The sequence below is a fragment of the Perna viridis genome, chromosome 2 (genome assembly GCF_037379345.1).
Source record: "Perna viridis isolate PV_CMFRI_1.1 ecotype Kerala chromosome 2, ASM3737934v1, whole genome shotgun sequence".
Taxonomy (NCBI): Eukaryota; Metazoa; Mollusca; class Bivalvia; order Mytilida; family Mytilidae; genus Perna; species Perna viridis.
In genome coordinates, this window is record NC_142446.1 from 37,445,306 (window position 1) to 37,473,022 (window position 27,717).

General features: G+C 31.6%; 1 protein-coding gene across 1 annotated transcript in view; it reads right to left on the reverse strand.

Moving 5' to 3' along the window:
- Positions 1–18,678, reverse strand: part of LOC148624905 (uncharacterized) — a 43,330-nt gene extending 24,652 nt beyond the window's left edge. Inside the window, exon 1 of the mRNA XM_088568030.1 lies at positions 18,344–18,678. The gene's annotated coding sequence lies outside the window, so the exon portion shown is untranslated. The remainder of the gene's footprint in view (positions 1–18,343) is intronic.
- Positions 18,679–27,717: the final 9,039 nt, after the last annotated feature.

Here is a 27,717-nt window from a genome sequence, read left to right on the forward strand (position 1 = left end):
ATGACCGAGAAAATAAGTATATTATTATTAAATTGTCTACAACAGTTTTTGCTGTATTTTCAAATAATTTTACTACAGATCATGGGCAAATAGATCAAGAAGAAATTATAGTAGCCAAAATGTAACCGCTCGACTAATTCCTATACTATGAAGCAATATAAGTAGCCGCTGTTTTTGAAATATTCTCATGGTGATTTGGACATATTATTTGTAAGATATCACTAACACCCTCGTCGCTGTCAGAGCCATTATCGATATACAGAATACTATATAAAAGTCTAGAAATAATTCTTATCTTTGAGGTTTATCTGTAGCAGACAAATAAGGAATACTTGTCCCAACAAGTATTTCTGCAATTGATGCTCAAAGCTGATACTCTATCACGTGTTTATGACAAAATCTTTATAGAAAACTGTTATAAACAAAGTTTTGTTGGTTTGATTATATGCATGAGCAAGAGACTGTGAAAATACGTAAAACTTTTTTTACCGGATAAAACATAGCATTAATATAACATTTTCAAGTTAAGAAATCATGGACAAATAGATCAAGAAGAAATTGTAGTAGCAGCCAAAATATAACCACCAGACTAATTACCAAACTATGAGGCAATATAAGTGGCCATTGTTTTTTTTTTAAATATCCTCTTGGTGATTTGGACATATTATTTATATATCACTAACACCCACGTCGCCGAAAGAGCGATTATCGATATGCAGAATGCTTACAGACAACCGGAAACAACTGAGAGGTCCGTGTTAAGTCAGTAACACAGCCTATACCCGATTCACGATACTGTTCTTTTTTTCATTTATTATATTTTTCAGATGATCTTGTCCAACAAACAAAAAAAAAAAAAAACAAAAAAAACAAAAAAAAAAAAAAAAAAAAAAAAATGCGCCAAATCATTTGATCTCATTTTCTGCTATAGACGATGTCTTATCATGAATCAATCCTGGTTTTGGGGATTTTATACATCGCATTTACCACAAAAAATGAAAGAAAGGACACTTCATACACTATGAAGTCAGTCTCATACCCTGACCTGTACTTAGAGATCGATGGTACAGGATACTCATTGACAAAACTTCACGACAAATGCGACGACGTCTCATTCCGTATTGTCAAGGTTCTTTTCCCTGAATTATATTCTTTTGATTACCGCTATAACCTTGGTTCCCTTGATTACTCTTTCAACTGTGGTAATATTCCTTCAGCAGCTGCATATATAGAGTTTTCATATTACAACTCAAACGTTATGCCGTAGCTTGTGATAACTACGCGGATTTTTATATCGTACTTGACTTCTTACAGTTAGACTTCTGGATCAAGGTATGATTCTACAAGATTGAAGTCATAACTACAGCAGATTTATGGTCGTCATTATGAACTCGAACTCGTTAATCGTTACGGTGTATCCATTCACATCATAAGAATCGATATGTTCACTATGTCATAATTTTCTTGTCATCATTTGTCTACCCCAGACCTATGAGCGGGTGTTTCGAAAAAAAAACTAAAGGTCGCTTATCCTATCGATTTGTTGAGTCCACGTTCCCAGTTTTTTTACTCATTTACTTTTGTTTCTTTGTACGCATTATTCTTATCACTTCGTGTTCTTTGTTGTGTGTGTCTGTTTTCTTGATTCTTTGGATTGTGTTCTTGTGATTTTCGCTCGAGACTTGGGCTTCTCAATGACGCTCTCCCATTCGAAGGCGTTGATTAAATTTCTCCGTGAGATTTCGAACCATTTTATATTTAACTAGGTTTCTACAGATTTCGTTGGAGAAACCGATACTCCTGTAGCATATTCTTGATTTAAATTACCCTTCCACTCTGTAAGGTTAAATTAAGATTTTAAATACTGGCTAAAGCTCACATGTTGAATTGTTTTATTTAACCATCTCGAGTAGAGCATTTTTAAAACCATTCAATGCTGAAGGAGAACTTTTATATAAGTTGTTTAAGAACGACATATTTTTTCTCATAACACCCTATGCACGAAATACAATTTGACGAACTAATTTTGTAAATCTGACTACATCTAGGTGAAATAATTATAAAAACCTTCAGAATTTTTGGAAGATAATTCATAACTTAGTTTTCTAATACTAATTGAGTTTACATTATTTATTCGTCTGTTTGTCTTGTTGACAGTCTGATATATCAAAATCGGATTTTCGTTTTGATTAAATTACAGTTGCATAACACAACATGCATCATTGAAAAGATGTTCAGTAATATGATTATTTAAAAACATAATACAGTAAAGCAATAACCTGACTAGTAAACAAAACCAAGGTAATTAAAATGTTTTATTCCAAGCTCTTTTTAATTAGTATTGTATTGTATAAAATGTAAACGCCTACATTAAAACCTTAATTAGACATAAATAATCATTGTTTTGTTTACACAACCTTTTTAAAATGTTAACAGAATTGTCATGAAGTGTGCCATTGTCATCGACAGGTAGTCTCCTACTCAGATTAAATTGATAGTAAAGATATAAATATAAACGGAAACGAAATTTTCTGATATTTTTGTTAAATATATTCTTTTCTAAGTGTGCCATCTACTTCCGGGCATGTATATGTACCACCCTACGCAAAGTGCTTGTACAAATCGTTCCATTTCAATACCAATAACCTTTTGCTCTTATTCAAAGATAAGTAAAAAATATTTTATAATAAAATAGCCAATTACATAAAACCTCAATTAAACTCATTTGCGTGTAGCAATGACTAGGGAGACAAACGATTTACTTATCAACTACTTTTAAATTCAGACTAAATGAAAGATATAAATAATCATTCACAAGAAATGATTAGAAAAAAAAAGGTCTAGGTTTTTTTGTCTTTAAACATGCAACAACAGACAGACAAAGTCTGAAGAAATAGCTGCATACTTTTCACTTTTCACTTCTGAGTTGTTTAAAACGTTTTACGTTTAAAATATCGAATTACATGAGGGATTGATACAAATGCATTTATGCAACAGATAGGTAACATACACTTATTGAAGAAGGAATGCATGCGGTGTTTTTGAAAACAAATTTTTGGCCTTTCTAAATAATAAAAAATGAATTAGTTAACAATATTGTGAAGCTTAAAAAAGGGAAATGGAAGGACTTTTATTTCGGTACAGATTTGAAATACATACCCTGTTATCGTTATCTTGAGTATATACCGGATGTCATGACCAGATATATAATATATAGCGTGAAGGAATTACTTAAATATAATTCAAGATATAGCATTCGTGAAAAAAGAACAAGGATTGGAATTGTGGGTGTTCATAATTACGATCGTTAACGTTTGTATTTGTATTAATGTCGTAAGTATTTTATCCGGTTGCTTCATTAAAAGTGCTACAGCTATGTTGAGTGTGATGTATAAAGCAATCAAAGAAAATGTGCGGTAAGTTAATCACTGTCCCTCTTCATTGCATCCAATCTGGTCGATTATTGGCTAGTCTATCTAAATGAAATCAATCAACTTGACATTACTTTGATGTCTTCGGTACTACCATCCGGTGACCATTACGCCTAATTACTTTCTAAATTGACGACGATGAGCCCATTTGTGATATTTTGCCATGAAATTGAGAATACAATGATAATCACAATATTGACCATGTTATGATATTGCCTGGCCAAAAGGACCTTTGAACAACCGGACACATTTTATTTGGTATGTTTGTATGTCGACGGAACATTAAGTTGAAAAAAATTGTAAGCGCAGAGAAACATTTTGAATTAATTACCCTGATAATGTTCATGTAAACGTAAATATATAACTCTAAAAAGTAACAAAGCTTCCTTTTTAAAATGTGAAAAGAATTGTCATGACATGTGCCAATGTCATCAACATAAAGTCTCCTACTCAGATTAGATTGATAGTAAATAATGCAAAGTTCGTTTAGAAAAGAGTCATTGAAATACAGTGGAGAAAGGACAAAATACGTATGAATACGTTTCTATACAAACTGTACCCACATTACATCAGCCTTAATTCCGTAAATAGCAACGCGAACAAATGCCGTTCAAATTTAGAGAACTGTAAAAAGGGATACCTTTTTGTTATTGTAGATAATGTACAAAATAATATCATAACTACTTGTGAAATATACAAAATATGATGACGAGAGCCACAGGTTTCAAGTTTTCTTAGCACCAGTATCTATATTTTCACGATAACAAATTGTTTATTATTCACTATAAGAATTTTTCTTGATTTATTGATATGTTTAACATGGATTTAAAACTGTTGTAATCGGCGGTTAGTTAATTGCGCTGTGACGTATTGGTAAGAGAAAGTTCGCGGGTGAAATGTTTCACATTGTGAATTATTAAACTAAATGAAACAGGACAGGGAACATCATTGCTTTCCAAATAATAATACCAGATCTTAAACCTTGTTTAAACGTATTTAAACATATTTGGTTAAAAGTATATCGTTTTTAATTTCTTTACAAAATTGAAATCAAAATGTGTTATAAAGAAACCTCTCATTTTAGTCAATTTATGAATGTTGGACACATTAAATACTGCCCTAAAATCTGTGTTATTATGGAGTTTTAGTTATCAAATAATTTATATTTAGTTTATATTGCATTTTTATATGCCAAGAGTACTCAAGGGAACCAAGGTTATAGCGATAATCAAAAGAATGTAATCCAGGGACAATGACCTGACATAGAAAAAAGACATACACAACAAAGAACATAAAGTAATTAAAATTATACATACAAAGTAACAGAAGCAATTGAGCAACTCGGACTCCATTAAAACTGGGAGCATGGACCAGGTGCACCGGTAGGGTAAGCGTCCTCTGCTTTTCTAGAAACACCCGCCGAGATGTTCAGAAAAAGTCACGTCCGGGGTAGATGGAAGAGGAAAGGAAAACTATGACACGTTTAAGAAATCTGTTTTCATGGCGCAGATAGATACACCGTAACGATCCACGAGTTCATGATTACGACCATCATAGCAACATAACCCTGTTCCAGAAGCCTATTTATTAGAATTCTAGCGCGACACAAAAAGTCTGCGTAGTCTCGGCAAGCTCTGGTATAACGTATGAGTTGTGATATTAACACGCCATACGCAAGTGCTGAAGGGATGTTGCCACAGATGAAAGGAAAGTTGACAATTCTGAATGAAAAGTCATCACGTTTGTCGTAAACAAACTCGCAAAAATTGATCAACACTGTAATAGTGAATTTTTTCCCTTGACAGTTACTTCTTCAATACCACAGCACATACCTGTTCTAAAGACTGCATAACTGTTTGTCTTAAGCTTTTATAACGAAGTGGAAATGATAACTGGCTTTGTGATGTTTTTAATTAGATGTATTGACTCTGAAGGCATGAACTATCTATACAAATATTGTTGTCTTTCATGGTTAGTCAAAGTAAAAGAAAGCGTAATTATGGGAAGCAAATTATAGCGGAAATAAAAAAAATGTGTTATCCAGGGACAAAGACCAGATAAGGAAAATAGACAGTCACAACAAAGAACATTAAATAACCAAAATAATTCGTACAAAAACAACAAAGACATTTAATCTGATATAGAAATATTAGAAACTCCGAGGGACAAACGATGACAAAACAGTTAAGATAATCATACAGCATCAGACGACGTAAAACTTAATTGTTCAAATAACATTAAAAAATCTTAGATACATAAACGAGCCTTAAAAACTTAAAATTTCAGATTAGATTTTGATCCTTAGAAATCAAATTCTAAGAGATTTGTAAAAGATTACAAAAACAGACTTTTTACAGTTTTCCTGCAAACTGATTCTTACAAGAAGTATTCTTAGCCTGGTGTAGTTTAAATTCTAGAATTGCTTTTCTACAATGGCTTCTACTAATAAATAGAAAAACGATAAACCCAGCGGCCAATTTCAGTTTCAGAGAATTTTTCTTTTGTTGTTTTACATTAATTTAGTATAAAATTTAGATGAGATCAACCCTTTGAAAATAGAATAAATTTGATTTAGATTAGACTAATGCTAACTTTTCAAATATTACTACAAGAAGACTGTCCTACTATATTCAATTGAATGTCACAAGAGCAGTTTACCACTGACATATACGGGTCCATTTACGGATACATGAATATGAACAGCACAGGAGTTAAACTGAACAGAATATGTTACCATTTCAGAGTATAATGTGATTGATTAGATAACATTTAAAAGTTTAATGAATAACGGTCATTGATCTTTTGAAGACGCAAAACCATAGTATATTTCCTTACACAAATTCAAATAAGCCTTTTTGCAGACAAAATTCAAATTTAATCTTTCGTTGAAAAACACATACACAAAGACATTGAAATCAATGTTATTCGTTATGCTATCATTCCGTTATGATAAAACAACCAGCTCAGACAAGATTATTAAACCTTAATACATGATTGTTTTATAGTGATACTCCCTAAAAGATAAAAGAATCAACAATGGATGATTTTACATATTACGATTTCTGTGAAGAGGGTTAGCTGAATTTTAGTGTGAATTCTTTAATAAGATCAAACGAGATGATGGGTTGTTCCGATTAAAGCCCTACTTTTATGTTGTTCCTGTTATTCAATTAAACCCTGCTGAGTTATGATGGAATATCAGTAAAAATGGAGCGGAAGTGTTCTGGAAACAAATTATTGATTATGATATTATATGTCTATGTCGTTGAATATACGCACTGGAACGGCGTTTAAATCTCTTCACTTCAAATTATAAAGATGTATTTCTATTTTTCATAAAGAAAACTGTTATACAGCTGTAAGGTATAAATATCGCTGTGTAAAATGATGATATAAACATACAACTCTTTAAAAAATTAAACTTTAAAAGGTGAGGGAGCAGTCAAAGGAACAGTATTCACTTTTAAACACAGTTGCACATGTAGGGTAAGCGTTCCCTGTTTTTCTAGAAACACCCGCCGAGTTTATGATAAAAAAGCCAAGTCCGGGGTAGACGAAAGAGGAAAGTAAAACTGTGACACTGTGAATAAATCGGTTCTCATGGTGCAGATGGGTACACCATAAAGATCCATGAGTTCATAATGAGAACTATAAAACTTCTGCAATGATGACTTCAATCTTGTAGCAACATAACCCTGTTCACATTCTTCAACGGTATCAAATAAAATATCAAGATTGAACTATTAGGTTAATATGTAAAACCTTTTTTGACATGACAGCTTATATATTCGTGTAAAATCGATGAGACAGGAAATATTCTCAACCATGCACATTCTGTTTATAGAGTTATTATGTTTACATTTTATTCAAATCACTATGCTTTCTAGTTATTCTTTGAAATAAAGTTAATTTTAAACAAGAGGAACGTTTCAGAAACGAGGAGAAATTATTACAATCTATTTCAGGTTTTTGACAACTAGTTTCAATAGAATACATAATTCAATTTTTATGCAATTTTTTTTTCTAGAAAAATCAATATAAAACATGTAAATACTAATATAAGACCATTATTTAAGACAAGAATGAGGATATTTTTGAAATTTTCTAATTGCGCTCACAGGAGATTTACGTTGTTGCATTTAAAATATCTAGTAAAATTATGCACATATAGAAACATATGATATAGTTGGAATACACAGTAATTTTTAGAGACATATCTCCATCTGAATTCTTACAGACCTAAGATAATATTTATGTTGTTACAAAAAGATGTGCAATCCGCTTTATTTTTTAAGACTTACTAAATTAATTTTGTCTCAAAGGATTTCTAGTTACACCTGTAGAAATGACGGGCAATAACAAAATTATCGAACTTATAAAATCTAGGCAATAGTAAAAGAGAATTCAAGGGAACTAAGGTTATATTGGTAATCAAAAGAATGTAATCCAGGGACAAAGACCAGACATGAAAAACATAACAAAGAACATAAAGTAACTAAAATCATACATACAAAGTAACAAAAGTAAATGAGCAACTCGGACTCCACTAAAAACTGGGAGCATGGACCAGGTGCACCGGTAGGCTAAGCGTCCTCTGCTTTTCTAGAAACACCCGCCGAGTTGCTCATAAAAATTCAAGTCCGGGGTAGACAAACGAGGGAAGGAAAACTATGATCCGTTGAATAAATCAGTTTTCATGGTGCTGACAAAGACCAGAAATGAAAATCAGACAACCACAAACAAGGAACATAAAATAACCAAAACAATACATACACAGTAACAAAAGTAAAAGAGCAACTCGGACTCCACTAAAAATTTGGAGCAAGTTTCTAGAACATATACTTGCGAAAATGTTGACCGACTTGGCAATCCTGTAAATTGGTGACGCTTTGTTTGCGTTGTACATAACGGTTACCTAATCCACAATAAGTCTCAAGTAAACCATTCTGCTAAGTTAGCAAAACATAGCGTAAATGACATTTGTTTTATATATGTTTGTCTCAATAATTCAAGCAATATTAATCAACCTCTCTATTTTCATTGATACAATTTTTGAAGTTTCCTTTGTTAAAAGCAACACATTTTCTTCCTTTTTAAATTGATATTTTGACGATTTTGTCGAGCATAGAAATGTTAGAAAGGGCCTTTTACTGGGATGAAAATATAAAGAACTGATAAATTTTTTAGTATGTGGAAGTTCATATTGCAAGGGATTCAGGCTTTTGTGTGTGCTATGTTGTGTGTTTCCTACTTTCAGTTTTATCTCTGTATTGTCCTTCTATATTGTATTTTTCCCAGGACACATATGTCTTCCTTAATTTAATGACCTGTCACCAATAGCTGTTTTTTCGGAAAACGCTGATCTACAAAACGTCAGGACCACTGAAACCTTACGACTGACATTTAATCACAGGTAGCCTTTGGATAAAACATGAGCCATATATAGATTGACATAACGACACTGGTTTAGATTTTAAGCCAGATACACACACGATATTTGCGTTGGAAAAATAAAGCTGCATTTTTATTTCCCACATTGACAGTTTAAACTAGCTTTTCAACTAATGTCCCTGCTTTCTGCAACTTAGATTGAAGAGAATATATCGCGTATTGAAGGGTAAAGTGATTTTTTGTTTTGGTATGTTTGATGAATTAAAAACAATACGACACAGAATTGACCTTAGTACACTAATGTTTTAAAAATAAAAGCTAGGTAATAGTTAAAATGTCAAAATTACTGACAGTTAGAAAACAAAAGCGGCATAGCAATATATATTTCTAAAGTTTGAATTTTTTTTTGGACATGAAAACATGCGACCGATATTTAATAGATAAAAATGTGGCGTCATGTATCGATATATATATATATGTATATATATATATATACAAACGTCTCAGAATGTGACGACTCTATTCGCTACTCTGCTCAATAGGAACAAATTGATACAGGGAAGATAACGTTAACTTTAAAGATTTTTCAGATCATTTTAAATCTCGCTTCTCCGCTTAAGTTTACTCTTTCTTCACGTTTGACTTTTCAACATTATATACAATCTTGCAAAACGATAAATTGAAGACCCGTCTATAAGAAATTCGCCACAAAGCATTTAGCTGCAAGAATGGTAATCCTGACATATGTGTTGTTTAGGCTACGATTCTACATATTTTACCACTACAAGACCATTAGACAAAAGATGCTACACAGAGCAACAGGTGATCAGTGAGTTTCTTCCCGGCAAGCTATTTTTCACTTGTGGAGGACCAATTTTTCAACAAAATGTTGACATTCCGGTTAGCACTAATTATGCCCTCTCATAATCGATATGTTTCTTTAATCTCTATCAAAATCTTGTTAAAGTAATGTTGACAACTTTTTTTACATTAATTTATTTATTCATCAATACTAGAAATTAAAGAGAGTACTGATACAGCTTCTACTGCACCAATTTGGGGCTTTTAAAATTACAAATTGCCCTTCCTTGTGCAGTAATATACCAGCATTCCCTGCGTATGGTGTTTATATTTCTCAGTTATTATGATATATCAGGGTAAGTAGTCACTTTTCTTACGCATTAAGACCTTATTGACCGATTTTTGGATGTAGGTTTTTTTTAGAAAAAAACGCTGCCAAAAATGTTTTATTTCCGATATCCATATCTTACTGAAATAATAAAACCAATTTAACAAATAAATTATAGATAATGGATTTAACTTATCTCTACAAGTTGATTAACTGTAGTTTTTATTTCCATGTTTTTATAACTTTTTTGTAACTTGACGCGTCTTCCCGACAAAGTTCAAGACTTAGTTTGAAGCTGGTGTCTTGATTTTACTGCATTTTTATTAAAATTAGTTTATTTCATTTTCATTTATTTGCATTTCAAATCTTATGTACTGTTTTGACCACTGAAATACTGATTTTGACTGATGAAATTATTATGCTGCCCATTTGTGCTGAAATACACCGGAAATAATGAACTTTAAATGAAGCGGGAGGTTAAACAAGCTATAAAATCTGGTTTTAAATCGTTTGGTCAGATCCTTTGATATCATTTGTCGCCATATAGATGCTGTACCATCATTAAACAATCCAAGTTCCGGGGTTTTTACACATGGCATCTACCTGAAGAACTTGAGATAAAGGACACTACATACATTATGAAGTCCTTCTCATTCTTTAACCTATACTTAGGGATCGATGGTGAAGGAAAACTAACCAAACTGCAGTAACTACTTGGATACTAAAAAATAATTTATTTCAAATCATTTAGCTAAAATGAAAATAGTTTCCAACAGAAATGTTTACTGTTCTTCCTTTCGCTAATGAGGCCGCCAATCACGTGTGCTGGTGGGTTAAGTCTCTCCCAAAAAAAACTTGATATAATGGCTAACATTCCAAAAATATGAAAAAGGACTATCTACAATCCTGCATATAGTTTGTACACCAGCTTTGTTTTTAAAGCGTGGACATTGTGCAATAAGCTTCTTTGAAATGAAAAAGGGGAACATGGGTCCGTTCAGACCGTCGATATCATAACGACAGAAGGATAATAGTGGTCATCATTATAAAGTTAACCGATTTGTAGTTTTTATCTCAAAGATGAAACATAATCTCTTCAGCTATATTTCACCTCTCACACGATTGACAACTTTGCGGTTGTTGTCTTTTTATTTTCATTTGAAATGCGACAGACGGATCCTGTTTAGCATTACAAACTAATATTTTGAGAGCATCTGATATCACTTGTTTTACGTTTTGCAAGCGCTTTAATTTCTTTAATTGGTGTTTTTCGTTGTTTGTTATTTTATTGCCTTATCTTCATTAAGTCCCCAAGCACGAAATGTTGGGGACTAATTGTTTTGCTCGGTTTCTTCTGTAATATTATGTCGCACCAGACGAATGTCGGGCGACGTATTGTTATTTTAATGTTTCTTATTACTATTATGTCGCCCCTAACGAATGTCGGGCGACATGTTGCTATTGTTCTGTTTCTTCTTCTTCTTCTTCTTCTTCTTCTTCTTCTTATTATTATTATTTTTCTTCCAATGATTTTGGTCCGGGGTTTTTAGAGAGCATCACTGAAGGGAATGAATTGAAACTTGGTATGGAGGTAGATGGTATTGAGAAGGGGTGAATCAGAACTTTTGGCGAAAAAAAATGGCTACCATGTCCATGGAATCGTAAAAATTGTTCGCCGATACGCTGCCATTTTTAAAATGGCTACCAAAGTTCATAATCTATGACATTGCAATATCTCGAAAACCTAGGTGGCTAGAAACTTGTAATTTGGTATGGTGGTACAGCAAAAGAATGTGAATTGATATTTTCTGTTGCCATGCCAACGAAAATTGAAATTTTCTACGGACCCCAAAATCCACTTTTTTCACACGGCCATTTTCATAGAATAAATTTAATGAAACTTAGTAATGTAATGCGTGACAGTCAGACCTCGGAATCCAATTATGACGAAAAATCGCCATGTTCAATATGGCTGCCTTAGGTCACAATCTTGAACATTACATTATCTCAACAACATGAATAGCTACAAATTTGAAAAAAAGGTATATCAAAGGAGTTGAAAAGGCATAAAAATACAATATGAAAATTGGGAACTTCGCAATTGCTCGCAATGACAATTCTAGTTATTTCGCCCCAGACGAATGTCGGGCGACATGTTGTCGCTGTTATGTTTCTTCTTATAATTATTAGTATGTCCCCAAGCGAATGTCGGGGCGACATATTGTTATTGTACTATTTCTTCTTCTTCTTCTTCTTCTTCTTCTTCTTCTTCTTCTTCTTCTTCTTCTTAATATTATTTTTCTTCCAATTATTTTTCTCCAGAGTGTTCAGAGAGCATCTCTCAAGGGAATTAACTGAAACTTGGTATAGAAGTAGATGGTTTCGAGAAAGGGTGAATCAGAACTTTTGGCTACCGTTTCCATGGAAACGTGAAAGTTCATAATCTAGAACAATGCAACATCTCGGAAACCTAGGTGACCAGAAACTTTAAATTTGGTATGATGGTAGAACTGAATGAGCCTAATAAAATTATGCAAAAAAGAGAATCGATATATTTTCGGTTGCCATGGAAACGAAAAACTGAAAATTTCATGGGTCCCAAAATCTACTTTTTTTCTTCACACGGCCGTTAGTTTTTGTTCATTGAATAAATTTAATTGAATTTAATATAATGCGTATCAGACAGACCTCGGAATCCAACCAAAAATTCTGGAGAAAAATCGCCATGTTAAAAATGGCTGCCTTAGGTCATATCTAATTCTTCTTCTTCTTCTTCTTCTTCTTCTTATTATTATTATTATTATTAATATTATTATTGTCCTTCTTCCTCTTCACGTAAAGACGTCCTGACGATTTCTCGGAGACGGTTTATTAGATTCATACCAAACTTGACTCAAAAATCAAACACGTTTAGAAGTGTGCAACCTACTTCCGGAATTTCAAAATGGCCACCAAAATAAAAACCCGGATGAATGAAAAAAAAATTCTATAAAATTATTGGAACTCATGAACTCATTAATTGTATGAAGATAACTCAGAATGCTACTCTTGACTTGCAATCATCATAAGCGTAATTATTTTTTAGATAGCCGCCATTTTTTCAAAATGGCTGCCAAAATCGGCAAAATTTCTACATTGTTCGAATTCAATGAAAATTTACATCTAGGGTCAACATGACATTCTTACATTCTGAATGCAATGGCGGCTTCAGATTTTGTATAAAAACCGCTTTTTTCAAAATGGCAGCCGAATTTAGCAAAATGTCAACATTGATGTATTTCAATGAAAATTAATTTCCTCAGTAATAATGGCGTTCTAAATTCAGTGGCGACTTCTGAATTTGACTAAATTCGACTGTTTGCCGGTTTTGGTGACTTTTGTATATTTTGATCGCAAACACAGTATCACTTGGTGAATCGCCGACCACAAAGTGTCGGGAACTAATTTTTTTTATACGGTTTTTTACCGATGAACTTGTCCGCACATTTTCTCGGAAACTAAAGGAGAAAAATTAACGAAATTTTCCCAGAAGTTGGGTCTCACCTCACAAATGTGCACGCCACAGAAAAAAAATTGAAAGGAGGGGCGATTTGGTTGAAAAGGGAATAGGTCATAATATAGGACATTGCGATATATCGGAACTCAATATTATGCAAAAAAGTGAATCAATATATTTTGTGTTGCCATGGTAACAAAAAAAAACGAAAAATGTGGCCGTTTTTTGTGATTTTTTTATGTAGAAAAATGACTAGAGATATCTTCACTAAACTTAATGGATATATAAAACGATATAAATATTGCAGATTATTGTAGATGGTCACCATTTCAAAATGGCCATCATCCAAAATTAGGTACCCTTCGAAAAAAGAGAGAATGTCATCAAAAACTTGATTTGAAGGCTTAAAATTGTATGCTTAATTCAAAATTTCGGGAGTATTGTTCCACAGATATACACTCCACAAACAAATGTTGAAAGGAAGGGCACTTCAGCCAAAAAGGGGAAAAGTTATAATATAGAACATTGTGATATTTCGCAAATGTATGTAGCCGTCAACTTTAAAATTGATGTGGCGATAGAGTTTGATGATCTCTATAGTACAAACAAAGCGAATCAATATTTCATGTGTTGCCATGGAAACAAAAAAAAACCCCGAAAAATTTGGTTTATTTTTGTGATTTTTCAGATGTTTTTCTATGTAGGATAAATGACCTGAATATATTTACCAAACTTTACTTTTCAAAATAGCCGCCAACGCGGTCATATTACAAATTTGTCCGATTTCGATGAAAATAGATAGCTACACTCTTTGAGCTGTCCCGATTAATAATTTACGGCTCATTAGGCAATTTGAGCTACGCACTGGCCGCCACTGCGCTCGAAAATTCAAAGTTGTCAGATTTGGATGAAAATTGATATCTAGGTCCTTCTAGCCATCCCGATGAAGAATTTCTATCGATAATTTCAACTACGTTTCGACCGTCATTTTCAAAATTGCTGCCACCGTGATAAAAAATTCAAAGTTGTTTGATTTCAATGAAATTTGATATCCAGGTTCTTCACGCTGTCTCGATTAATAATAAACAGTTCCATTGACGATATTTTTTCATAAGATTGATCAGGTAACGAACGGCAACTTCTACACGTTTCATGGAAACGTAATTTTTAATTATTCTTGTTAATTTAACTCTCCTGTCATAAAAATGTTAAAATGTCCGCCCTTTTTCTCGGGCCGGCCGATTTCATCCAAATCTGACAACTTTGAATTTTCAAAATGTCTGCCAACACGATCGAAAATGCATTTGTTTCCCATTTTGATGAAAATTGATATCCTGGTTCTTTGAGCCATCCCGATTAATAATCTGCGGCTCAATTGGCAATTTGAGCTACGCATTGACCGCCTTTTTCATAATGGCCGCCACTGTGTTCGAATATTTTCATTCGTCTGATTTTGTCGAAAATTGATATCTAGGATCTAAGTTGTCCTGATAAGAATCTGCATTCAATCGATAATTTGAACTACGTATATGTTTCTCAAAAGACAGTCCAGCAAACTAAGGGCGACGTCTACATATTTCCTGGAAACGGGCAGTTCATAATTTGGAGATATCACAAATAGTCCTATTTCTTTAAAAGTTAGTGACAGCTATCACTATGTTTAACGGTCCTTTATAAGTACATTACATTATTAATTTGTGTCATACACTGTTTCATAAATGATAAACATAACTATGGAGGACATACTGTTCAAACACAAACCTTTTTTTACCTAATACATCAATGATCATTTAATAAGTTTCGCTCCATCATTTCAATAATTTAATATCGGTCTCAGACAAGATTAGTTTACGTTGGGAGTTTAATCTAACATTGACTCAGATAAGCAGTTCGACTTCATTCAACTAACAGCATGTATAGGAAACCTGTTGATAAATCATCCTATCGCCGTAATTTTGAGATAATAGGCAGGGAAACATTAACAATGACTGGTGTTTGTAATATGGTGATAATGTTTATGAATTTACCTGAATTATATTTGTGTTTGTTCATACTGGATATTGTTGTTATATCGAGGAGTTAACAAGTTTTTTATATAGACAATCAGCATTATAAGTATCAACTAAAACTACAACACTTAAATTGAACGATTTTAGTTATAAGCACAAGGTTAAAATAAAAGTAAAACTAGATTAAAATCTAGTTTTACTTTTATTTTAAGCTTGTGCTTATAACTAAAATCGTTCAATTTAAATGTAGTTTTATAGTTTTATAATGCCTATTCAACTCTGCCAACACGCCTAATTAAAGCCAGTCAGGTTGCCAAAATATTGCATTGTACTTGATTGTGACGCTTTGATGACCATGTTGAAAATGACGGCATTTCAGCAGAATTTGTATGCAAAATTCGAATTCGAGGATCTTCATTAGAAACAGCAAATAAATTAGTTTCATCAAAATTATCCAATAAATCAATAAATTGTGGAAGTGAGAAAAAAAGGAAATTTCGGTATTAATGATTTTTTTTTATTATTTTCGTTGCCATTGCAACAGACAATACATCGATTCATTTTTTTTGCAGTATTTAATTTGGCTTATTGACGACATCCACAACCGTACAAGGTCAATACCAATGCTCCAACTATTTTTTACTTTGGTGTAGGCTATGTATATTGCCTATAGATATGAACTTTGTTGTAATAACATCATAATTGTTCATAACATAGTAAAATATAAATATTAAGGAAAATAATGTTTTGTGGCTTTAGTTCATTGTAATGGCATCATAATAGTGCCACAATTATACGTCGTTTATCAAAAACTGCTGAGAATTAAAAAAAATATTGATATGTCAATACCCAAGAAACAACTTCATATTTTCACATATAATAAATTATATGGTAATGAAAGTATTCAATAAAAATAAAAAATGTTTCTTGGGTTAGGACATCATTTTCTTGCAAAAACACGACTGAAAAGTACATAATTGACAAAAAATGTGATTTTTAGTTAACCTCAAATACTTATGTCTTTTTAATGCAAGAATAATCAGAATTCTCTATGTTTTCGATTGACTCAAGACATTAAATTCCCAGTAAGATCCTTCAACACTTTATGATGAATTTTCAGTTGTTTTTAGCCCAATGGTATCCTTTATCGCCCCTTCTCGTTTCAAGCCACCTGGGATTCCGAGATATTGCAATATGCTAGATTATTACCTTTTCGTGTTACCATGGAAACGGTAGCTTTGTTTCAACCAAAAATTTGCTTCACCTCTACTTATTGAAGTCTATTTTAAAACAAATCAAATCATTTACTTCAGTATTGCTCTGAAAAGGCCATGTACAAAATCACTGAAGAACAGAATAATGATTTGAGTATACCCTTACCGTACCACGGAACAAGACCCTCCCGTACGCATATTGCCTCTAAACCTCTAAATTTAGATGTGGCATATTATTTTCACCCAAAATACCAAATTTTACGGAGCATTTTGAAGTTTTGGCGGATAAATCAGGTTGCCATGGCAACAGCAATTTCACATTGTCTTGAAAATTTTTGATTACCGCTATAATCTTGGTTCCCTTGATTACTCTTTAACACCCTCTTTTACTTTCAGGAATTGTTTTAAAAAAAACAGTAAGTTACACCAAATACCAGAAACAATACAACAAACAGTCTGTTATTTATAAGAAAGATCAACTATCTCAAATGGAGCTGCTTTATTTATTCTGTGCTGAGTCTGAATGTCAATCTGATTGATGAAACTAAGTCCTGTTAGATGATATAACTCACAACGTCTGTCAAATATCATAGAACATTAATCATTTGCAAAGTCCATTAATTGTTAGTTATAAAACGGCTGGACTATATGGAAAGATTCTTTTAATCGATTGTTTACTAAAGTAAATTCAAAATAATGTATATAAAAATATGCATATTTGTAAACATAAATCTGTACTAATATAAGTATGCAAATCAAGCTTGGTGGAAGGATATGTCAGCAGGGTTAAATTGATTCGATTAGATTGCCTGAGAAGAAAATTAAGGAATCGTTATAAAAAGAAACAAATAAGTATTAAAAGCTACAAGCTCAATACATTCGTTTGATTCCACCCATTCTAACCGCTAATAGAAGACCTGGAATTTTTTAATATAATAATAAAATAATGTATAATTGATATCGGAAAACGACGCATAGAATCATTCACTACTTCCAGAGGTTGCAAGATTCTTGCCTTTTTCTGAAAGGGAAAACTTGAACCTAGTGTAATTTTTGACCAGTTGAATTTAAAATAGAACATTGGAAAACAAAACAGGCCGAAACATAGATAGAAGTTCCGAAGACTTATTTGGTTATTTTATCTTATGAGTGATTACAATCCTTGTCACGCTTTCAGCTAAATTGTAGAAAATAATATACAATGACAAATTCAGATGCTTAATGATGAAGGTTTTCAACATAATTTCTTTCACTTTTACTTATCAAGTTCAAAGTTTGAAGCAACTTCCAAAATAAAGTTAATAAAGAAGCTAACGCTAACATATTTTGTAAGTTTGATTTTGCTTAAACTTGTTCTACGCATATAGATACTGAATACAGAATGTAAAACAAGGGGTATCAGAAATATCCATATTTGCATATTGAAAACTCACTGATGATTGCAAGTTGAATTTTTTGCTCAATAAATCAATTTACAGACCATTTATAGATTTATGATAATGTTTTGAAGATATTTTTTAAAAATATATGAACGATCAAAATACATATAGGGGCTAATGCCTTTGTGCCCATGCTGTGCTGAATACCGTATGAACCTGCAATTCACCGTACTACGTGAAAAAAACAACGTTCCCGTTCATATTGAATGTCATTTTTTTTAATTATTAGCTTACCTTTGATATTTTGTTTTGAAAACCTGCTTATCCGATTTTCAAACAGCAAGGTGCTCGTCGGTAAGTTATGTTATTCATGTACAATGCAGTCCATCAAACTTTTGTAATGCAACAACAACGACTGTAAATCATTACATCTTTAGACTTCGGTTGGTATCAATCGAGTACTTTACAATAGCACTATTGTGTCACTTTGTTTAATTTTGATATTATTGTATTTTCAGTATAGTTTCTTGAGCAATCAAGCTGATTCCAGTTAAGTGAATAAGTAATATCTTTATAGTATCTATGCTGATCGATGATTGGTCAGTTTAATTACTTGCAATCGATTTTTGTTGACATGACTGCGACACATTCAACACAACTACTTATCGACCATAATTCTCCAAGTCTTTTTACATTTACACTGTTAGCATTAATTTTTAAGTAATCCTTGAATAAATATATCACAGAATACAATTTTCCAAGTGGTTAAATATCAAATTTCAAGTTATTCGGTTCCTGTTTATTTCAACATATTACTGCTTAACGTTGATTATTTATTAAAGTAAAATATTATGCACATACAGGATTTGAACGGCAATCAAAAGAACCCAATGGACAACGACTAGGCAGGGAAAATAGACACAGATAACAAAGAGCGAACATAAAATAACCTAATCAATACGAGCGGAGAATCAAAAGGAGGAGAGGAAGAAACAAAATAGAAAAGAAAACAAATAAAATATAGATTAAAGCACAATCGGCCCTTAGACTTGTGCCAAAGTATGCTCGTTCTCGTCGTTTTAAGAAAAAAGTTAAGAATAGTAATAAGCCATTTAAAACATAAAGCTGATTGTTTTTATGTATCTTTTACAGAAGTATCCCATTGCGAAGAGAATTATTTACAGCTACAAAATTTCAATTAAGTATCCATGTATTGAAGTAATTACTTATCTATGAAGGCAAAATACAGTTTCATATTATCTTTAAATACAGTATGTGGTTCCCTTTCTACTGGAAAACTAATAAAGATCTATTAAAAGGAATTAAAGATTAAACATTAAAAAAAAATGAATCTTATATTAACACCTTATCTAATAATGATAGATAACATTTCTACCATTGTCATTAAAGTATCCAATAAGGATTAATATATTGCCATTAAAGATAACCGGAAAATGTCAGGTCTAATGAAGGGACGCTTGTACTCAAATTGCACTTTGTTCACAATGCTTTTCGATCTTGAACCACCTAAAATGCATCAATTACACTTTCGATAGGTAGGTTATAACTGCCCTATAATACACCTAATTATAGAAAGGTAATTACCCATTCCTTACAGAACAAAAACCTTATTTCTTATGGAATTTCAATGTATTTTTCATTCTGATATTATTTCACAATCATTTTTTTCTGTTTTATATGTTCAACATATACACTACTATTTAATTTAAAAAAGATATAAGGTTGGTAGCCCTACCAAAAGCTTAAAGTTCAATTCGGTATAACTCATATCTTTGTATTTTTTTTATAAACACGTATAGAACACGATTGATTATTATTTTTAACTGTTGTTAGAGTTTTATTTAAGAGGTATTCTCAGATAGATGCATACTAAACTTTAACCTCAAGCAGGTGCTTGAATTTAATTATTTTGTTTTACAATTATTAAGACCTGAGGATTCCAATGTCGCACCGTTTTTTCATATAAATACGTGCATAAAAAATCAAACGTCATTTAACAAAATTTGAAATTAAAGTGTCATCATGAGTATTGAGAAATTTAAGAAGTGGCACTTGATTGCAATATTTTTCACATCTCATATTATATATATCGGAAACATGATATGTGAACATCGTAAAAATGTTGTTTTCATTAAACACAGAATACAGTGAATGTAAATTGATTTCAGATAATGGGATTTTAATACAATGTTACTGTTGGTCATAATGAAAAAAGCAATTATGACTCAAAGAAGGAATTGGTGAAATAAGTGGTGTTTAAAAAAATCAGCTTAAAATTATAACAGGAACCTTGAAATCCGATGAAAAGTCTGTAAAATGAAAAAATCTTTTACAACTATATCTTAAGATACAATAAATGGTATTTTTTTAAAAATGCAAATGAAATGGATGCAAGTAGTTAACATCAAACACTTTTTGTTAGTTAGTTTGTTCATCTAACATCTATCTGTACTTATTTTAAAGAAGAACAATAACCAAGATATCAACGAGAGGAAATTCGTGGACAAAATAACACCCTAAAAAATCGATATAAAATCACAGTTATATTTAGATGTCATCACCATCTCACTTGATAATAAGTAAGATGGTCAATCTTTTAATTATCTGATAGAAGCTGCAAAAGATTTCTCATACTCAATGTCAAAACAGCTTAAAATGTATTTCATAACAGCTTTACAAATAGGACATCATCTCCAAGTCATTTCTTTTGATACATATATGTTTTCATCTTGATCTCTCGGGTTATGGGGACGACAGTAGACAATTTTAATGACCTTGATATGTCATTGACAATTTGCCTTACTTTTGTTGCGTTTAATTTAAGATGAAGTAATCCTCATATTAGTTCACACGTACTTAAGTCGAGGTAAACGACCAAAGCTAATCAGAACGCCTATGTCTTTTGAAGTCAACATACTGGAGGTATTTGGTACTGAATCTGAGCCTTATGTCAATCAGTCTAGACCCAGTAAAAGATCCCTTTCTGAGAGTGACGATGCGTTTGTTTTTTTTGTTTGTTTTTTGTTTGTTTTTTGTTTTGTTTTTTGTTTTGTTTTGTTTTTTTTAAATTAATTTCGAATCCTGCTATAAAGATATCGAGCTAGAAAGAATAATCAAGTGAACCAAGATTCTATCGGAAATCAAAAGAATGTAATTCAGCTACAAAGACCAGACATGGAAAACAGAAGCACACACCAAACGTAATTAAATAACCGAAATAATACATACAAAGTAATAAAAGTTTTTTGAGGTATATGCGATGGATTACGAATCTCCGAAACAAGGTCTGTTTAACGATTTTTTTCAGACAGAAAATGATATGAGCGTGTCGAAAACCTGCACAATTCATACTTTGTAACTTTTCATTCAGTATTGTCAACTTTCCTTTCATCTGTGACAACATCCCGTCAGAACCTGCGTATGGAGTGTTCATATCACAATTCATACCTTATGCCAGAGCTTGCCAAAACTACGCAGACTTTTTGTATCACGCTAGAATTCTAACAAATAGGCTTCTGGAACACGGTTATGTTGCTACAGAAGTTTTATGGTCGTCATCATGAACTCGTGGATCATTACGGTGTATCCATCTGCGCCATGAAAAGTGATTTGTTCAACGTATTATAGTTTTCATTTCCTCTTTCGTCTACCCCGGACTTGACTTTTTACGAACAACTCGGCGGGTGTATCTAGAAAAGCAGCGAGGACGCTTACCTTACCGGTGCACCTGGTCCATGCTCCCAGTTTTTAGTGGAGTTCGAGTTGCTCATTTGCTTTGTGTGTATGATTTTAGTTACTTTATGTTCTTTGTTGTGTATGTCTGTTTTCCATGTCTGGTCTTTGTCCCTGGATTGCATTCTTTTGATTAACCCTTTAACCTAGGTTCCCTCGATTACTCTTTATAACAAATTCAGAAACAGTAACATACCACATAACCCGTCTTAGTTCATCATTTTGGTTGTTGTGCTTTTGAGACAAACATTGTTTAGATTTTACCATGAATTGACACTTTTCCATAAAAATCGTTCTATTTTGTGTGATTGAAGAGAGAGCTGTGTCTATAGTTTTCTTATAAATTCAGATATGTATATAGAAAGGACTATATTTACGTATAGTTATAAAAAGTTCTACGTCCTTAATTATTAGTTTGATGGGCTTTCTGCATTTTATATTACCTACTGGTATATAATTGGCAGTGCCAGTTGTTTATATAGACTGGAACTAAATATTCCATTTGACAGGCCTTTTACGTGAAAGACCTGTTTTAGGTTCATATCTTATGATATAGTGCAGATAAAAAGTCCTATGAAAATAATCCTACTTAAATAACATTCTGCATTCTATACTTTTAACAAATCTGTGTATGGTTAAAAGTGTATTTTGGTCAGTCAGCCATTCATTTCACTTCTATACACAGTATGTAAACTGCATAAACTAAGAAATAAGACTTTAATGGACATATATTCCATGAAAAACCAAAGGAATGTATCCCTAGAAAATACATCAAAATCGTGATAACAGTTGAAGTAAACCGTAATATTGATAGGTCATTATGGATGACTATGTCAATATAAAGTAGAAATCTCAACATGCCCTATTTATTTTGATAGAAGATAAAATAAGGTAGGTATTATATCATTTCATGTCATTAAGAAGTAAGATTCAAATAACAGGTTTTTATTTTCGATATATTAAGTAGTACTCCAGCTAAGAATCATGCAAAATATGATTCATGGGTAAAAAGCTTACATATTTTTATTTTTGATATTTTGTTTGAATTGCGATAGTTAACAGAAATCAATATTCAGTTTTTCATATAACCCGGGTTCTTAGGGGATGAAAATTATATAGAATGCAATGTAGATTTCAAAGTTAAGGGAGATAACTCTGTAAATAACACTCAAATACAATAGACTATTGGATTTTCAATGTTGCTTATCTCGTAAGAGCAGGCAGGTTTGAATGAATAATTACACATTTCATAGTATATACCCATAAAACAACTTAATTACAAAAAAATAACAATATGTAGCTTTTTTGGGGTATATCACATTTTTCTGATTTTGCACAAGATAAGATAAGATAAGATTCTTACAAAGACAGCTACTTAAGCAACCAACAAAACACTGGTTAATGGTTAAACATGCACCGGTTTCTATTGATGTTTAAAAAAGTAATATTATAAAAACACAAATTGGTGGTTTCCTCACTGAAATTTGCTAAAATGTTAATCAGAAAACGACTGTTTGTTCCTTTTTGGATCATTATGGAATAAAATACGACATACAACGTTGTAAACCATACGCATCAATACTCTTATCTAAAACTGACTCAAAATTATTCATAGTAAATTTATCTCCTTTACTTTTGACTTTATCTAATTACTGTGTCTTGATTACGTATCAAATACTTTTGTACTTATGAGAAAAACATTTTTCAACAATTTGTTATTGGAATGATTATAAATATTTTGTGCACCATGATGATAATTTGTAGAATTGCATTTGTTAAAAGGCAAAATAATAATATTAAAATACGAAAAGGTGCACCAATCCTTTTGCTATGCTAACTTATTGATATTTTTTGAAAATAGACAATTTTATGACGTTAAATGTAAATGTACTTTAAACTATGAAATAAAAGTAAAAGTCTCTATTCAATAAACATTAGAACTAAATGGTCTTATAAAAATTCTGTATACATGGTTTACAGTATTTTCGTTTTTTTATATAAACTATTCAAAAAGTTGGCATTTCCGTGTGACAAATTTGCATCTTTTTGACGTAGGGACTTTTATGATTGAATTTTGTATTTGAGGAATCATACGACAAAGAATGAGGTATCCTTTCATAAATGAATACACAACTGATGGTAATAATTAAATAATTATGGTAATCAGGGAATACAGTTAACCAAAAACAAAATGGTCTTTTTCAGGGGCCACAGATTTTACCTGACGAAAAAAAAGAAAAAAAAAGAAATATACATAAAACTCTCTAATATTGATACTACATCGCAAAATCACAAATTGGCGTGAAAATGTTTTGAATTATATTTTTTTAGTTATTTTATTTCTTTATATCATATGTCAAACAAAATACTACACTATAATAAAAGATATCATATGAGCAATTCAAACTTGTATAAATTCATTGTATATAATTACAAGTTCAATGCCAATGCTCCTGCTATTTTTTGTTTAAATTTCTTTTTGCTGATGTTTGTTTTTTATTTAGCTTTATCTTCACTACCTACAAAAACAAAAACAAAAAAAATAATCCCCCTAAAAAAAACCAAACAAACAAAAAACAAACAAACAAACAAAAACAAACAAATAAAAAAAAAACAAACAAAAAGTGTTTTTGTTTTTGCACCATTCCTAATTACCCTCTTACCCATATTCAGCATTATCTCATAAACAGACTAAAACTATTACTTGCAGAAATAATAATTTACTCAATAAAAATACAGATCTACAATTTTACATTAATGCATCATTATATGAATACCTAAAGGAAAACATTCCCACTATCCACATCTGACTCTTTCGGTTCTGAACAACACAACTCATTTCTGAAATATCCATATCCGATTAATTAAGAAAGCAAACCATTGTAAGAAAAATACGTGTAGCAATTTTATCCCATTATCCTATACCGAATATTCAATACAAGTACAAGTATGTATTGTTCTCGACATTTTTATTCCTTCCGAATACCACCAGGTATTATATAAAAAACGACAATTAAGAAGAAAGATAGTTAACATCCATATCAAGCCAATGCATTAGGTATCTATAAAAAGCAAGTTTTTTTTAAATAACAATTAGATTAGCTTTCTTTTTTATTTTCATCTTTATTAATTATAAGAAAAAAATTCTGCTTTGGATGGATAAAATGTACACTTTGTCAGCCATATCGTAGGATGTATCTGTTTTCTACACAGACAGTCTCTCAAACAATATAAAAAAGTTATTAACTTCATATTATTACATTACGAAGTATTCTATGTAAAAGTTATTTAGAATTATTGGTTACAAAGTAAACAATGCTTAGAAACATGGTTAAAAAGTAAACAATGCTTAGAAACATGGTTAAAAAGTAAACAATGCTTAGAAACATGGTTAAAAAGTAAAATTATACGACGCTGGGTATTTATACGAAATAATATAAAGAGAGTTCTATCTACGCAATGGCAAAACTTAGGTCATATCATTTTATGCCTGGTATACATTCAGTTCCTTTCTTCTTGACATTGCAAGGGGCTCGATTACTAATATTTACGATGTCAAATGTAAACAATTTTGTCATTGACTTCCTCATTTGCATCCTTGTATGGAGCAAACAAATAAATCGGTCGGTACAGGGAACGGCTTGCTACAAGTAATTATTGACAACAATATAATGAAAAATTTGGAAGGATGTATATTTTTACCAATTATTTCGTCTGGAGTTTCTCAGTTGCCTTTATATTTTTGTTTTTAGTTTTGACTTTTTTCTTTTTGTCGTAACTTCATAAATTAATTCTATGACATAGATAACATAAGTTCAAAATGCTTTTTAGGTGTCTTTTTTCACTATACAAAGCCGTAGATAGTTACTTCTGTAAAAATAAGTAAACTTCAAATCATTGTGTATATATGATTTTGTATGTTGTGATTCTGGTTTGCATTGTTGCTGTTTGTTGGTTTTATTGTTATCTGATTAGTATAATATTTTAATTGTTTGACTACTTCTGTTGCGACAATAACATTTATCATAAAACAGAAAAACCCATTACAGAATTTGAACTAAATTTCCTAACTGTTGTACTAAAGATATTCAGGTGTCTGATAACAAAAGTATCTTAGCGTCATTTTAAAAATGACATACATTTTATCTATAAATTGAAACAGATGGTTTTCATATTTATGTCATTAATGCAGTTATGTGTTTGAAAAGGTTGGCATTGATTCAACAAGTTAAAAAAAACAACACATATCATGAAATGCTTTCTGTGGAAGGGTTGTGATCACACCAAAGCACTTTAACCCTGCCGCATATTGTTTGCATATTCCAAGTTAGGAAATTATGGCCTCTGTATGTCTTGTTTCGTTTCACATTAAGTTTACTTTTATCATGCTGAAGTATATATGGGCAAGTTAAAAAAACAACACATATCACAAAATGCTTCCTGTGGAAGGGTTGTGATCACACGAAAGCACTTTAACACTGTTTCATTTTCACTTTAAGTTCACTTTTATCTTGCTGGAGTATATAGTGGCAGCTGTTTCGCTGTATCTGTGTATAATATTGTTTTGCGGACAGCTGCAGTCTGCCATGTGGTATAAATTTTCCTCTTCGTTCATTGAAGACCCATGTGTGGCCTAGAGTTAAAATTTTTACATCCTGTTGAGGTTGTTTTCTCTTTGACATATTCGTCATATCCATTCTCGTTGTATTTTACAACAATGTTTTGTAAATGTTTTTAAACATTTTATTACATCAAAATCTAGATATGTTTGAATAAGTTTAAAAAAATGTTTGGTTATTTCTCTGTTGCAGGTATACTTTTATGAGAATTCATCATTATTTTGTTCAATAGTTTTTTGAAAAATACCGTGCTTTATAACCGTTAGTGTTTGAATTTATGAGGTACAAATGTTTCCGGAAGAGACGAGTGGGAATATTCAATTTGAATTTGCTTCCGCTCAACAAAAATAAAGACAAACAGTTTTGCATGTTAATGCGTCATAAACTGGGATTGACAAATATTTATATTTAATTTTTAGTGATGTTTAACATGTATCTAAATATGGCATGTCAATTGTTGAAATGTGAGCAGAGCGTCTCAAGGACACCACAATCCCAATGAATATTGAAATGGCAAACTTCGTAGATACCATTTGTAAAACACCGAATCATGAGCTGAACTTAATATAAACTTATAAAAAAGCTAAATGTGGATCTAAGATTAACAACTACGGGCATAATAACTAAACCAAGAAAAACAACACCGATAAAACCAGAAGAAATAATCGGACATTATTCAGATACTGGGATCAAGCCGTATCTTTCGATGTAAATAGAAATCGTAATATGTTTAGCAATTCATATATTTTTAATATAAAAATGCATTTGCAACTGTAGCTGGTAATTTTCTGCAAAATTGCTAAATATATTGTCATACTAGTGAAAACAACTTTTTTCGTGAATGAACAGAACACAATACATTCGACAATCTGGCAACGTTTGACAAAATGTTTATTCCGTAGAAGAATATGTCATGTTCTTTTATCATCTAAACCCCTGCAACTAAATAGTTTTTAAGAAATTATTACATTTTATAACAATGAGGCATCTTTTAGGCGCTGTTAAGCCGTTTCAGCTTCAGGAATATTTTTTGAAATCTTATAAACATAATATATGCCAATCAGTAGATTGATTGTATTAAAATAAAACAATTATTATAATTGATAACACCAGAAACCAGTATAAGCGAATATACTACATAAGTTAATGAATTCTATGACCCGTGCATTTGTAGTGGAATTTTTAAACGGTACAAAAATTAGAGTAGTATAGTGTTCCATTCTACATGGAAAATATTACCATGTTAAAAATGTAAGAAACTATATTATTAAATATGAAAAATCGCAAAGATTTATG